Source organism: Gadus macrocephalus, chromosome 2 (assembly GCF_031168955.1).
Source record: "Gadus macrocephalus chromosome 2, ASM3116895v1".
Taxonomy (NCBI): Eukaryota; Metazoa; Chordata; class Actinopteri; order Gadiformes; family Gadidae; genus Gadus; species Gadus macrocephalus.
In genome coordinates, this window is record NC_082383.1 from 7290587 (window position 1) to 7306331 (window position 15745).

The window sequence follows — 15745 nt, forward strand, 5'->3', positions numbered from 1 at the left end:
CCGGAGAGAAAAATCCATGTCCCCAACATTTTATGCACTCTTAATTTAAGTACTTAATATAATAGCGACTGCATTCCTCCTACAGACTAACTAAGCTGTAAAGCACGATTCCTTCATTTCATGTTTTTCTTTATTTTAGGCGTTTGATTTCTTTCGATCTTACGTCTTACTTTTCCTTTTCAAGGTATTATTTTCTACATAATAAAAAATATTCTACAGTAACTACTTTTTATTCACGACTGAGATTTACCTATGGTGTACCCCAAGGTTCTATTTTAGGCCTTCTTTGATATAAATGTACATCCTTCCACTTTGTGGCTTTTTAGATGTACAATTCCAATGGTAATGTTTGTCATATGCACTCATGCAGCTGTAACTCAGATATACTTTCCAATTATGTCTGGATACTCCATCATCCTCCTACGTGTGAAAACTAAACATAACAATGTCATCTGCGAATTATAGCCGGGTGTAGAGCACAACATGGGTCCTATGCTATCCCTCAAATGTAATGCAATTTAATGAACTTCAGAGTTACTTTGAACCATGAACTTTAGAAATTATATTTATGTAACTAAAGAAATACTGATCACTTTTTCAAACGCCGACGGGTGTAATACAAATTTCCATATGCCGACCCCCTACGACCCTGAAGACCAGGCTGATATCCACAGGCTGGGCCCTTCTGGACTTTGCCAAGTCTGGGCTTGAAAATTATGGTTGTTCAAGCTTTTGCAGTTCGGGGGCCCCAGGCTTAAGAACATCTTGCTTGATGAGATAACATGAGCAAATTCAGAGACATCATTTCTATCACGTTCACGTAAAAAAAAACTTCAATATTCTTCAAGGGGTGTCTACTTAGTATCCGTTTTTTGTATAACCTAATGATTTTACAAGAATTTATAAAAAAAAATACATAAATACATCAAATGTATGATGCATCTCCTGACCCAGTTGGCACAAATGATGTGAATGATGTATATATATCTATATATGTATATTTTTCATACAGAAAGGCAATTTACATAACTAAACAATGAAACCATTCAAATGAAAACAGATTCCTGCACCAGGATGCAGGTGTGAAATGTGAGAGCCACCTGGGAATGTCTCTCAGTCTGAGATTTAATGCATGCATTTAAATCAAATCTGCTCCAGGTTAAGGTGAGTCAAATTCAAGGGATATGTTAATATTGTCTTGCATGACCCTAAATTATATTATCAGGATCTTTGAAAGGAGCCGCTATGAGAGCATAAAGATAATGTTTTCCAGCAAAGTGGTGTGAATGAATTAATGATTTCACATGTCTGAGGATTGTTCAATATTAAAATCTTGGAGAAGTAAGTGTAGTTGGTATTCTAAACAGGATTCTTGCACTAAGCAGTTTGTGCATGCATGATCTCACTCCAAAATGCACCCTTATTTGATCCTCCCAGCTATTATGATGGGCACACTACAATTCTTGTTGTTCTTCCCATCTGTACATTTTACAGATCGTCTGCCAATCTGAACATCCATTACATTCATAATGTAGCGTCAAATGCATTGGCAGACTCAAAAAAAAAACATTGGCAGAGACACTGATAATACACCAGTGCAATCACACCTGAAAAGATGCGTCATTCAAAGGAGTTTTGAAATATTTCTTGGTATACAAAGATTGAGAAAGAAAAATATACGATCAGTTCAAGCAGTAATATTGCTATGAATGCAAAAATCAAATACAATGAAAATCCTATTCCACGGCATCCAAATATGAATTCAAATTCTGATTTATTTTGAGGTACCTAATACCCTTCTCTTCATGCCGCTTGTCCTCAAAAAACACTTACATTTGTCCAAGTGCAGCACTGAGGAGAACACGGCTGCTTTTCCTCAGTACAGCATCATGACTGCGGCAGTTATCGGCTCCGCCTAACAATTCATGCGGGTGTGACAAATTAGACAGACAAAGAGAGGAGTGTACATTGACCGTGACCACAGCATGGAAACCAACAGCTTGAAACCGTGAACTGATAAAACATTTGTGATTCAAGAGGATGGGAATAAACGCTCTGTTGTGTCTCGAAGTCGGAGAGAAACAAACGTGAGAGAGCTTGGCAGATAAAGAGCGATAGAGAAAAGGGGGGAAAAGAGAGAGAGAGTGGTCATGACAGCCTTTTTTGTTTTGCTAGTACGGCCACTAGACGGTTTACAGAGGAGCGCACACATCCCACCACTAATGGGAATGCATAAAATGATTTATTTATTAGGCGCTTTCAGGATATTTGATATGCTTGGTTACGTTTAGCCCATAGCCTCATCATAATGAAACAGTGAGAGCATTTCAGACGTTTTTCAGAAGAAGAAGGAGCATTTCAGTAGAGCATGGGGAAGACTTTCTGAGAGGCCTGGGGGGGAGGGGGGGGGGGGGGGGGGCATGACAACCGATTCTCCCCCAACCCCATAGTTGCCCACTAAATATTTCCTCCTGTCAATGACCTTCTCGACGGTAAAGATCAGTAAAATAAAGGTATGGCGTGTCACTTACATGTGGAGAAGCTTCAAGTGCTGTGGAACGAAGGACAAACCAGGTAGCCCTGCGGTTCTGCAAAGGGTTTTAGAAAGGGTTATTTTTTTAACTCCATGGAGAGCCATTTGAATTTCTTTTAACTTAAGTCGAGGGCTTTTGGGGAATAACAAAGGCCTCAACACAGTTAGGCTATTATGTATTAATGGATTATAGTTTGTTTTTCATATATATAAACACTTTTTTTATAGCCACACTACTTTGATGGGTGTCATCTTTTGAGGATCATTCAATTAGATGTTTTAAAAACCTATGATATACATTCGGATTATATTTATAATTGGGTCATGGGCCAGGCATGTCTAAATAGTTAAAAAATAGGCTTCCTGACCTTGTATTCATTCAGCGTGCTCTCTGAGAACCTAACCAACCCTTACCAGCTTATTTCTTGAGTACAATGCCTTAATTTAAAAAAATAATAACTTTTAAACATACCACAGAAGAGAAACTGCTGAAAGAGCAACTCATTTATTTTAACTGCTGGCTCATGTCACTGGCCGTGTCGGATTATCTTTGAAGTCACAGTGTGTCTTTTGATACAACTGATGATGCAATAGATTAAGCCTGTTAACAATAGACTCTGATTAGGGGCTATGTTACAGACTCTCTCTTCTCAGTTATAATACAACAGGCAGGTTCTGCTTAGATGACTGCAGAAACATCTGCCTCTTCATTTCATCCTCCGTGCACTTTCAATTTGTTTCTATTACTAGATAAACACTTCATAAAAACAGTTGATTATATGGAACATATATACTAGGTGTTTTAATGATTATTAATTTAGTTATGGCTTATTATCAAATTTCGTCCCAAGGTTAGGTATCTTGCGGATGCCTACTACAGCAGACATCGAGATTCAAACACAGAACTTTTCAGCTCGGCAAAGTTATGCATGTTTTTGACCAGTATACTGGTCCAGCCTTGAATATTCTCAAATCCTATGCCACACTCCAACCAGAGCCTGTTGAAAGTACATTCTTATTCACAAAACTGATGGTTGTGGAGGAAAGCACCAGAGATGGTACCAAATCCAAACTCTTAAAATTCCTCATCTGCACAGAGTCTGGGGCTGCCTTGAGAAAATAAGTATTCACTGCTGCTGTTGTGATTGCAGTGTTTGAGATTCCTCTGTTCATTAGGGTGAAAAAACAGAATATACATCAACTTGACACCAACAGAAGTCTTGCAGTCTGGCATAATTAATCACATTCTGACATAGGCTAAATCTAATGAGCAATCCAAATTGTAAATAGTTTATCATAAAATGCTTTGCATATGCACACTATTAGGACTATTCCGTGATTATGTTTGTCAAAAATCTGTTTTGTAGATGAAGTGTGGGGAAATACTGGCATTTTTAAGATGCAAATGATTTTGTATTTGGAGTCGTCATTCGAGAGAACGTTTTATTCTGTCCTACATTTTATTGAACTCGCCTGGTTATGTATTTCATAGGATTTCTTTAAATTATTTTGTGAACATATTGAGAAAACAGTACCTTTGTCATTCATGCAATGAAAGGGAAAGAAGAATACACAAGTGCTTGACTATATTCTGCATGATTATTAGACGTTTAAACAACGCATAAATATACAAGGCGCGTTATTGTCTTGTGAATAATAAGGTCTATTGCTGAGCCTGAGTTGTCTGTCATGTAACAACAAACAACAAACATTTCTGTTTATTTTTGTCTTAGCTCTAAAAGGGAGATGATGTTTGGAAGAGCTACTCTGTTGTGTGGTTAGAAATACATTTTTTGGTCACCACTGTGTACATTACTAATCAGACGTGATGGCTTGTTTTAATGTGACCCCCTCACCATGCCCGCACCTCATCATGACAATTCCCTGCTTCCTGGATTAAATGTGCTGATATTGGTGCCAGTGTTCAGGGTCTTTTGACAGTGTTTAGGGTAATTGCGTGAAAACGTTTGTTCCTGGGGGCTTTTCATGAATCACTTCAAAACTTTCATAGGTAAAGATGTCTCCATATCTCTCAATACTGATGGCCAAATAATATGTATATTATACTTTATGAGAGACTCCTAATGACATGAGAGACAAATGACAGTCAAACTTCCCTTTGAACATGTAATTGAACAATTTGACGTATGCAATTACACATCTGTCTCAATATTTTATGCTAATAATCTGTCCTGTGTGAAGGGCAACATTAAGTGACATTTGAATGTCCCACAATTGCAACAGACTTATTTTTTAGCATCCGACAGCTGATAGCAAACATAGGTTGCCGATTTGTGTCAAATCTTATCCGTGTGTATCCTAACAAAAACAATAGAAAAGATGCAGAGGCCATGTATTTGCTGCTCTTGACCATGACGCTGTTTGAATTTGGAATGTGATAAGAATTAGGTGGGACCATCGCTCTTGTGTCCCCTCTTAAGACGGTAATCTACTGTAAATCCATACCCCTCCCCACACTATCGGCATGGCCAGAAGCTGACCCAGCTTAATCACCCGGTAGCGCTGCTCTTTAAATCACGCAAATGGGCCAAAATAAATAATGACCAGTTAAAGTGTCCACTGTCCACCGGTGGCTCTGTCAAAATTGGCATGCGCAAATGAATTGCAAATTTATGGAAATGAAACAAGCGCAGGCACCTCGCGTCTTGCATTACGCCTGACAAATTGAAAGCTGGGGAACACCCAAGAACTGTCTACCGTGCTGCCAAGTAAAGACAGTTAATCTCTAAGCAGTCCTGGGCAGCTTTATTTCAACTGAATTGTGGACCTCTTTTCTGCCCCCCACCCCACCTCTCTTTCTCTGTTCCGTGCCACCCCCCCTTCTTGCTGTAATTTGGTGGTTTGTGCAGATGACAGCCATTTTGAAAGAAGTGTTGACATTAGCCCATTCCTCAGTGGGCTAATCATGTCAAGGCGTCGCGAAATGAGTTTAAATGTGGCTAATAGAGTGTCTCAGTAGGACTCGATGTAAACAATATAACATCTTCAGCCACAGGGATCATCCGCCTATAGCCCTTTAAAACCGTTGGCAACCAAAGTTAGCATCTGAGGGAGCAACCCGCACGAACGAACGTTAATCTATTGAAGCATGTTCCAGAGCACGATAGTCCGACTTTTTGCGTGTTACACAGAACGAAATGTAAACCAATGCATTCTGAATGGGAGTGTTCTAAGACAATTAACGTGCTCCACAAAACGGTACGAGAGAGAGTGAAAGAGAGAGAGGGAGGGACAGAGAGAGAGAGAGAGAGAGCGAGAGAGGCTTCAGAAAGGGTGTGCGCAGATAGTACAGTGCCCCCTAGTTATCTTTATGCCAAAACCACAAATGCTATATATATATATTGCCTAATTATATATATTGCCTATATATATGTATAGGCTATATATATAATTAGGCTATAATTATATTATTTAGCGTGTAATGAGACAATCTATAGCCAAATTGTCAAAGATGCCCGAGAATCTTCGGGGATATCAGCATGGGAAATCGGCGAATCAGACCCATGAACCTATAAAGAAAGACGTCATCTCAAGCGGGAGAGAACGTTTGCGGTGCTGGTTTGTGTCACGTAAGTACAGGGCTCTCATGTCTCATGCATTCGGCGTGAGACACACGCAATTCAACCCATGCACACGCTCGAACCTGTGCCGTGTTCCAATACCCGTACTGTCCGTACTTACTAGCCAAAATTTGAGTAAGATCCGGCGAAAAGAAGTATACTTCAAGGACCCGGATGCCGTACTCAAAACGGGCTAATCCTGAAGTGTGGATCGAAGGACACTCCCCGTACTCAACGGCAGCCATCTTAGCTACGTAACGGAAGAGGCGGAGCCAGGCTGAGCCAAAGTCGGCGCATTTTCCACATAGCCTGCATTAATAGAGTCATTTTGTAGTTTTTATAGTTTTTATAGCTGCTAGGCGTAAAGAGTTCACCGTTCAAAGCGGGATGTTTATTGCGGGGGAGTAGCCACGGCGGCAGTCGCGATCGTAATTTCCGGTTAGTGCACCACGGAGTACTCGATTTGGAACAGCACTCACATCTGAAAAAATAACGTAGTAGATAGTGCGGATAGTATACTTCCTTTAAGTATACTCATGGAAGTACGGGTATGGTCTCACGAAAATACGTGACACTGTCACATTATTTAATCTATTGAAACGTGATCAGCGACACGTAGGCCTATTTTCTAAATGTTGTATTTCAATTGGAAGTAGGCTATTTGTCGTGTCACTAAGCATGACTTCCAAACTAAGGTTCTGTCCGGGAGCGTTCTCCCTAATGTCCCTTATGGAGCTCCGTACAGATCATTCATTGTTGAAAATTGTCTGTGATAACTAACAAATTACAGCTTTTGGCCACCCGTTTCTACTTAAAATTGTCTGTGATAACTAACAATATGACATCTTTTGGCCACCCGTTTCTACTTTCATCTTTGATACTGAGAAATTGTGACAATACACGGATAGGCCTATATTAAATGCAGGTGCGCTGCTCTGTAGGCAAACCGCGAAGGAAAAAAGGTAGCTGCTTCAGCTAGCCATCTATTCTCTTGTTTTTGGCTATGTGAATGAACGTCCGCGTCGATGCCTCGATCGCAAGTCCAGTGTCGCGAGCGGACGTTGCCATGACATCTAGAAATCATACCGTATTTAATGGGTTGTAGTGAGTGTAACATAATTCACCTACAGTATTTTGTTATGTGTTGTTCTTTCAATTGTGTTAGGCATGTCGTTTACTGTCTTGGTGGTTCAGGGATCGCTGTCCCTTTTAAGGATTACGAGCGTCTCATGACGTCAGAGCCCATGCGGGATTTGTTTACCTTCAGCACGTTTTGATTTTCCGTTTCTCTCTTACTAAATAAACGAGTCACACAACTGTGTGCTCAACGTGCGAAATTGTGTCCCTCACTTATGGCAATTTCCACAGGGTTATCATTAATATTGATGTGTAGTCGTTTTTATTTTTATTTTACCATTGGTTTATTGGCCTAATCTGAGGAGAAATCTATGCCATAAACAGAAATATTATAGGCCTTTATTACACGGGTCTTCTCAATGCCGTGGAAAGCTCTGTTCACTTGCATGGGTAGTAGTCCGGTGACTTGTCTACCCCAGCGTCTACCGTTGCTAAGCGACGTCACCGTCTTTGCGGACAAATTATTTCTCTGCTGATCAACACTACAAATGGCCAAAAGACTTGTATCCCCCCCCCCCCCTTAAATAAATACTATGGCAGAATTATTATTATTATTATTCTCATTCAACTTGAACATGTGTTTTTACAGTAGAGTGGTGGAGGGATGACGTATGTTGGCCAACCCGGAAGTGAGCGTCGCCCTGGATTCCCTCGACAAAAAGCCAACGGATTTTGGATTATTATAAATTGAAACAATTTATTCAATAAATATTTGTGAGATGTCATTACTCATTTGTGAGATGAGTTTGCTTCCTATTTATGTTGAGTATACACCCCTACTGTCCACAAGCATCCCCCATATGGATTTGGAGAATTGTTGCCACGTCCCAGTGGTGGAGGTATCATATATATGAAAGAGGGCATTTAATTATACTTTAATGATCAATTAGGAGGGCGAAGCCCTAAAGGAAGTGATGCAATAGGTGTCTGAGGGTCAACATTTGAGAACCCCTTTTATCAAAGGGGTTCTCAAAGGACTCATACGCTTCAACAGCGGCTGCAGCAGAAGTGTTGAGACGAAAGATGATAAAGACATTTATAGAATATTCCCATTCACATGATTCTTCGCACGACCTGCAGGTTGGAGAGACTGAAATAACCCCCAAAATGAGTAATATGTAAAAGCAGCCAAGTCCCACAAATTGCTTGAACTATTTATTTCATTCCATTGTTGTTTTGTTGATATGCATTATTGAAAAGTTTCAAGCATATGGATTTAATGCAATATCCACAAACAGTTCAAAATGGTACCATGAAATGTCTTGTTAATTGTATTAACCAGTTCATTTCTCTTTTGTGAAAGTCACCAAAAGTCAAAAAAAGTTAAACGCAAGGTCACAGGCTAACAGTGGAGCTGTGTTGGGAACCAGCAGCCAAGAGCTTCCATGGAAACTTTCTACCCATGTTAAATAGATTTAGTTGGCAGTTCCTTTTCTGCCCATTCTTTTTTAAACTTGTGGAAGCACTTTGCAGTACTGGGAGACACCATTTCTAACGGCAATGGAGCTAGATTCTAAAAATATCAAAAGATGCCCAAAGCTAATACCTTTAACCCATAGTTGTGTTTTATCAAATTAAAAAATTTCAGTTTCATTGACCACAAATTGAGCAGAAATATTTTGCATACAAATCTTTAAATAGTTTAACCACATTAAGAAAAATACATTTGTTAATTTTTTTTATTAGTGAAGCCACAAGTTTTGCACATTATCCAAACAGAATACCTGAAATGTTGATATTTCAGCCCTTTCGGGTTGAAACAAGAGAAAAGGACAACCTAACAAGAGTGAAAAGTTTGGGTTAGGTGACCTATAGTTCAAAGATGTCCCTGGTCAGGTAGACTAAATAAAAGTGTATTCCCAATTGCTCCAGGACATTTGTGTAATTTACTTGTGAGCTCTCCCTCAAGCCTAGAGAGACATCAGTGTTGAACCACCAACTGAAAGAGGGTATTTGCCATTAGTATGAGTGACAACATTTCATGGCTATTAATTTAGTTCATTATATTTAGCCGATTTGAATAGACTTTTCTAGCAGGTGAGGCTGTCAAAGAACTAAATATGGAGCAACTACAAAAAGTAAATTTGCAGCATGACCAAATTATACAAAAAGTATAGGAACCGTTCTAGCAGATATGTTTTAGAAGTCTCTTTTGATAGGCAGGGAATAATTGTCTTTGTCACCCTGTAGTCATGCCATCAAATCTGTTGGGCAAAGTACCGCTACTGATTATCCAGTAGACTCACCAGTCAAGTCCCCCTAGTTAGAAAATGGAAGAAACCCAGTTAGTCATGTTAATTATTTTAACACTAATACTTTCCACATATTGCGATCCAAGTTACTGGCTGCAGTCTTGGATTTTATAGTTCTATATGAATAGATTCAATTTACTAAACTATTAATCATGCTTCAGAAGAATTAACCTTTCTTGGATGGCAGATCTACCACAAGCCTCCATTGCCACAACCTCCAGATGGCTTACGACCTACGGCAACTCCTCGACTACTGCAAGCCAACAAATTGGCTCTTGCACACCAGACACGCATTTTGCTTTATTTTAGGTTTTCAAGCATCTTAAAATACCCAAATCATCGCTCCAATACACAAGTCAGCTAATGGCCTACAAGGAAATGCTGAACCTAGTGTTAGTGATGGCGATAGAAATGGACAAGCTTGCGTGTACAAATATGCAACTAGAATTGCAAGGTTCACAGCCCAGTTGCATAAGTGGTCACAACCGTTGGATTGAAAGCAAAGGTAAAAAAATAAATAATAATTCCCACAAACTAGTCAACATGGTCAATTGAAAGCCTGTACAAAACGACCCTGGAATATTCAAATGCAGCTTTACTGCGGATGAATTAAGCCAAATTGCATAAACATCCAATGGTAAACAGTATACAAATGCAATCAAGGTTGCACTCACACTAGGCCATCTGGCCGTGGCCGTCGCAACTGTGGCCTGGCCACGGTAGGCTCTTGTACATACGCCATCACGTCGCTAGCATCCAAACAATTCTACCAAACCTTAACCAACTAGTGAAAAATGGAACAAAACTTTAGCACACACCCAGTGACTAATCACCTTGTCCAGGGGTGTTCCAACGTGGTTTACCAGAGGGCCTTGTGGACTTAAAGTAAGCCACACATTTGACAGAGACAGCACGGAATGACGTTAAACTAAGCTAATCTACAGGTTACTAGTGCTAGTGCAATTACATGAGCATTTTGCACAATATTTGTACTCCAATGCTACGTAAAGCAGGCTTCTTCAGAAACCCGTAGCCTGCTACATTGAAGGGCAACTGTAACAAATCCTGACCAAGACCGAAAGATGGCTCTGGAAGCCACTACGGCCCACGCAGCAGATTACTGCGTGGACCGTGGTGGCTTCCAGATCAACCCTTCGGTGGACCATTCATACACATGTATTCCGAGGATGATTTGAAGACACTGGAGTCCCATGGCACTAGATTCCTTTGAAGACTAAGTTGGTATGGGGGGGCCCAAAGGGGGCCCCCCCATAGATCTTGTCAGTCATCTAACACCTGTTAAGAAAAACACACACGCATCACAAGATACAAATCAGCAAAGCTAGGTTAACAAACAGCAGCGACATGCATGTCAAGGTGCAAAGAGCAGGGATACTGATGGCTTGTGTCTGAGGAGACAGCCCAAAAACGTCAACAATTAATAAAGGAAAATAACTTTTACTCACTGCGGTGGTCTGTTTCGAAGTGCCATGTTGGTAGCAATATTTGTCTGGGCTGTTCAGTCAAATGCCCACAAAAACAAACACGCAACAATGCATACTTACAGTTTGTATAAAGTGACAATAGTGATCTGCAATCTAGATCGAAAACTTTCAACCCTCACTAAACTCAACCTCGATTGACAGAGGCCGATGCGAAAAGTAAACCAAACCCATTGTTTTCACCTTTAATAAAGGGGTGCGTGACAGGTGATCTCAATTAAGAGCTAATCAGAAAGAACACACTGATCTGCCATGAGTGAGACGTTCAAAACGAGGACGAGGATTTAACGGAATTGTTACCATTCAAATTCAAATTTCTTTATTATTGGATAGGGTATGATATCAATGATTTGGGCTTTGAGTAGGCCTATATTTCTTAAATATATTTCTTAAATGTTTTCACCCCTTCGCCTTTTGAATATGAAATCTATAATCTCAGCCTCTCTATAATTTGCCCAACACATATTTTATTGTTCAAATAAAATCCCATCCTTATTTTGCCATTCATATTGAATCTTTACTGTCTTTCATTGTACAACACAATCATCTAATAATTATTCATAACGCTCTTCCATCTCCTTGGCTGCATTAAGACGAGGCTCGGGTCAGAGCAAAGATCGGGATCCACACATGATAAGGGATAAAGTTATTTATTAGAATAAAGTAAGTATCATGAAATCTGTAAAGGGATTAGTGTAGCGTATGGAAGATTAGAAAATGTGCGATTATATGGTTTGGACAGAAAACCAGTACCAAAATCACAAGGACCGACCGAGCCAGAACGGAGGAAACTTACCCAGACAGACAAAACAAATACTGGGAACAACAAACCATCTTTACAATGTTGGAAATACCCAAACAAAATGCAACAAACCAAACCTGAACCGCAAACCAACATATGTGACCAACCAACTGAACTACTGACCAAACACACAATTCTTTCGCCTAGCCTATGTATATGGGCAGTGGAAAGTGTGCTGTGGGGATGTTGAATAGTGTTAACATAAAACAAAACATGGAACCAATCCAAAGGTCCAAAACCTTAAGGAACCACCCTAAACAGAACCCAAGCCCACCTGCCTCTGTGGAAAGAGAGACTGGCTAAAGCCTGCGTGGCAGACCAGCAGAGGTGCACCTCATCAGCTGACAAGCCTCTCAGCCCCGCCCACTGGCTACCTGTAGCAGGTAGGCAAACACAGAGGACCCAGCAGACGAAGGAGAGAGAGAGCAGTCACAGCTGTCACATCTGTTGCCTGAAGATTCTTTGTTTGTCTCCAACAAAACCTTCCAAACAGATTGGCTCATCCCAGAAGTGTCAAATTACTTTTGTGTGTCAAAACGGGCAGGGTGGTCGTGGACTCCTGAAAAATACTATGGTTGTTTTTTGTATGTAGAATAAAATGCCATTGTACATTTAAAAAAAAAAGGGAAGACTTTCACAATGCAGGATTCTGGGAATGCAGTGATGGAATCCCGATAACACCTGTTCCCTAATAAATGGGCTCAAGATTCTGAGTCTGCCTGCAAGAGGTTGTGTGTGTGTGTGTGTGTGTGTATGTGTGTGTGTGTGTGTGGTTGCAACCCGGTATCAACCCTGCGCACGAACGTTAATCTATTGAAGCGTGTTCCAGAGCACGATAGTCCGACTTTTTGCGTGTTACACAGAACGAAATGTAAACCAATGCATTCTGAATGGGAGTGTTCTAAGACAATTATATCTGTACGGAGCTCCATAAGGGACAATAGGGAGAACGCTCCCGGACAGAACCTTAGTTTGGAAGTCATGCTTAGTGACACGACAAATAGCCTATTTCCAATTGAAATACAAAATTTAGAAAATAGGCCTACGTGTCCCTGATCACGTTTCAATAGATTAAATAACGTGACAGTGTCACGTATTTCCGTGAGACCATACCCGTACTTCCATGAGTATACTTAAAGGAAGTATACTATCCGCACTATCTACCACGTTATTTTTTCGAGTGCTGTTCCAAATCGAGTACTCCGTGGTGCACTAACCGGAAATTACGATCACGACTGCCGCCGTGGCTCCTCCCCCGCAATAAACATCCCGCTTTGAACGGTGAACTCTTTACGCCTAGCAGCTATAAAAACTATAAAAACTACAAAATGACTATTAATGCAGGCTATGTGGAAAATGCGCCGACTTTGGCTCAGCCTGGCTCCGCCTCTTCCGTTACGTAGCTAAGATGGCTGCCGTTGAGTACGGGGAGTGTCCTTCGATCCACACTTCAGGATTAGCCCGTTTTGAGTACGGCATCCGGGTCCTTGAAGTATACTTCTTTTCGCCGGATCTGAATTGGAACGTACTGCGTACTCAAATTTTGGCTAGTAAGTACGGACAGTACGGGTATTGGAACACGGCACAGGTTCGAGCGTGTGCATGGGTTGAATTGCGTGTGTCTCACGCCGAATGCATGAGACATGAGAGCCCTGTACTTACGTGACACAAACCAGCACCGCAAACGTTCTCTCCCGCTTGAGATGACGTCTTTCTTTATAGGTTCATGGGTCTGATTCGCCGATTTCCCATGCTGATATCCCCGGAGATTCTCGGGCATCTTCGACAATTTGGCTATAGATTGTCTCATTACACGCTAAATAATATAATTATAGCCTAATTATATATAGCCTATACATATATATAGGCAATATATATAATTAGGCAATATATATATATATATACATATAGCATTTGTGGTTTTGGCATAAACATAACTAGGGTGCATTGTACTATCTGCGCACACCCTTTCTGAAGCCTCTCTCGCGCTCTCTCTCTCTCTCTCTCTCTCTCTCTCTCTCTCTCTCTCTCTCTCTCTCTCTCTCTCTCTCTCTCTCTCTCTCTCTCTCTCTCTCTCTCTCTGTCCCTCCCTCTCTCTCTTTCTCTCTCTCTCGTACCGTTTAGTTAATTGTCTTAGAACACTCCCATTCAGAATGTATTGGTTTACATTTCGTTCTGTGTAACACGCAAAAAGTCGGACTATCGTGCTCTGGAACACGCTTCAATAGATTAACGTTCGTGCGCAGGAGCAAGCAATCGCGTGATACCGGGTTGGAGGGAGATCTGGTGCTGCCTGGGCTTGAAATAAATGAGCTCGGTCCTGTTTTTCAGCCCTAAAAATATGCCTGTGATATCAATATCCCTGAGAACGTAAACGTGGTGCCACACTAAGTGGGCTACGAGTCATTAAGCAGTCTATTATACAGGACCTTTATGAAACCTTGAAAACCTTTTAAAGTGATCGACAACAGAAATCCGTAATGGACTTCTAATTATGATATAAATGGTTAACAAGGTGAGCATCAGACATTTCTCTTCTATTAAATGCATTGCAGTTTCAGGTCATTTCTGTCCATCGATTTCCTTCTAATGTTTCATAAACTACATACAACAGTGTGACTCTTTTGAAGATCTAGTTTATTACCTAACTTTGAGATGTACATTACATAATTTGGTTGGTTGGTTAAGACCCTAGATAAACCGAGCTAAACCTTGCTCCTTCCCCTTCTGTATTTATGTATTTAAAACACGGCAGACCCACTGCTATTGAGTTGTGCACATTGGTTGTCAATGTGATCTAGTTAGGTTTTTGCAATGTATCCTGAAAATATAGGTTTTTCACCAGCACACTTCATTCAGTAATCTCTATTGATTTTTCCTAGCCACTCCATGTCAGGGAAGGCATAAATTGCCCAGCTGGGCAAGAGGTCATTCGGTACATCAAGAACACGTTCTCAAATTATATGGATCCATTATTTGTATACTTTCAGATTCTTTTTTGAATTGAATCGAACCCTTATGGAGGGTTGGAGAGGATAATATTAACTTTGAGTTCATATAAGATGATAATCATAATATATTGTTTCCAGAAAAAATAAAGAATAAATAAATCTGCAAAGTCCAGGACGCAGGGTGACAGCCAATTAATGTTGAATTGTTGCTGCTTTTCACATGTTTTATTTTAAATACAGCACATTTGTGCTGTCCGTGCTTCTCCACAACCGCTTTATGTACACCACTTTCACACTTTCACACTTAGCCTAGCCGCAGTCTAATGGAAGTGTACAAACAACAGAGAACACGAGTGTCATGTATGAAGTTATGCTACCGGACATTGACGTCGCCCATATGCTGGCCACAAATTAAAACATTTAACACTATATTACCTATTACTCTTTTACTTACTGTATAAAGTAACGACGATGAATATTCTAATATCATGAAAAAGGGTTTGATCCCCAATTCAAGCAGTCCCTCTGTATGTATCCTCGAGCAAGTTGCCTAAACCCCCAACCTCCTAAATTACATTTATCTTGGATAAAAGCGCCTTGCTAAATGCTAATTGGTAGTTAATAGTTAACTCAACAGATCATCAATTGTCAAATCTGAATGGAAAGAATTTAAACTAGAAAAGGTTAAGCCCTATCCACTGGGTCTTGCCGTTAGCCCCTGCTTGCTCTCCTAGCATCCTGTGCTAACGAAACAAGTGGACCCTTTCATCTGCCTAGTGGGTCATTACCGACTCCTGGGAAATGGTTCTCCCTGGAACCTCATTTAAACATTAATCCGCCCTGATTAATTCTCCTTCATTCACTTAGAAGAAATCGATATTGCAGGTTTCGCTTAATTTTACAAATGTTCTTTTGTTTTATTCAGTGTAAATGAGGGCACGTGAGAGAGGCGAGGAATATAGCCAACGCCTAGAAAAAAATTGGTAA

The 15745-nt window shown here is 40.4% G+C and overlaps 1 long non-coding RNA gene across 1 annotated transcript; it reads right to left on the minus strand.

Annotated features, from left to right (window-relative positions):
- Positions 1-8914: 8914 nt before the first annotated feature.
- LOC132447451 (uncharacterized) lies at positions 8915-11388 on the minus strand. The gene is made up of 2 exons (XR_009523078.1): positions 10970-11388; positions 8915-10799 (listed from the first exon to the last, which is right to left on the minus strand). It is a non-coding gene; the product is annotated as an uncharacterized LOC132447451 (long non-coding RNA).
- Positions 11389-15745: the final 4357 nt, after the last annotated feature.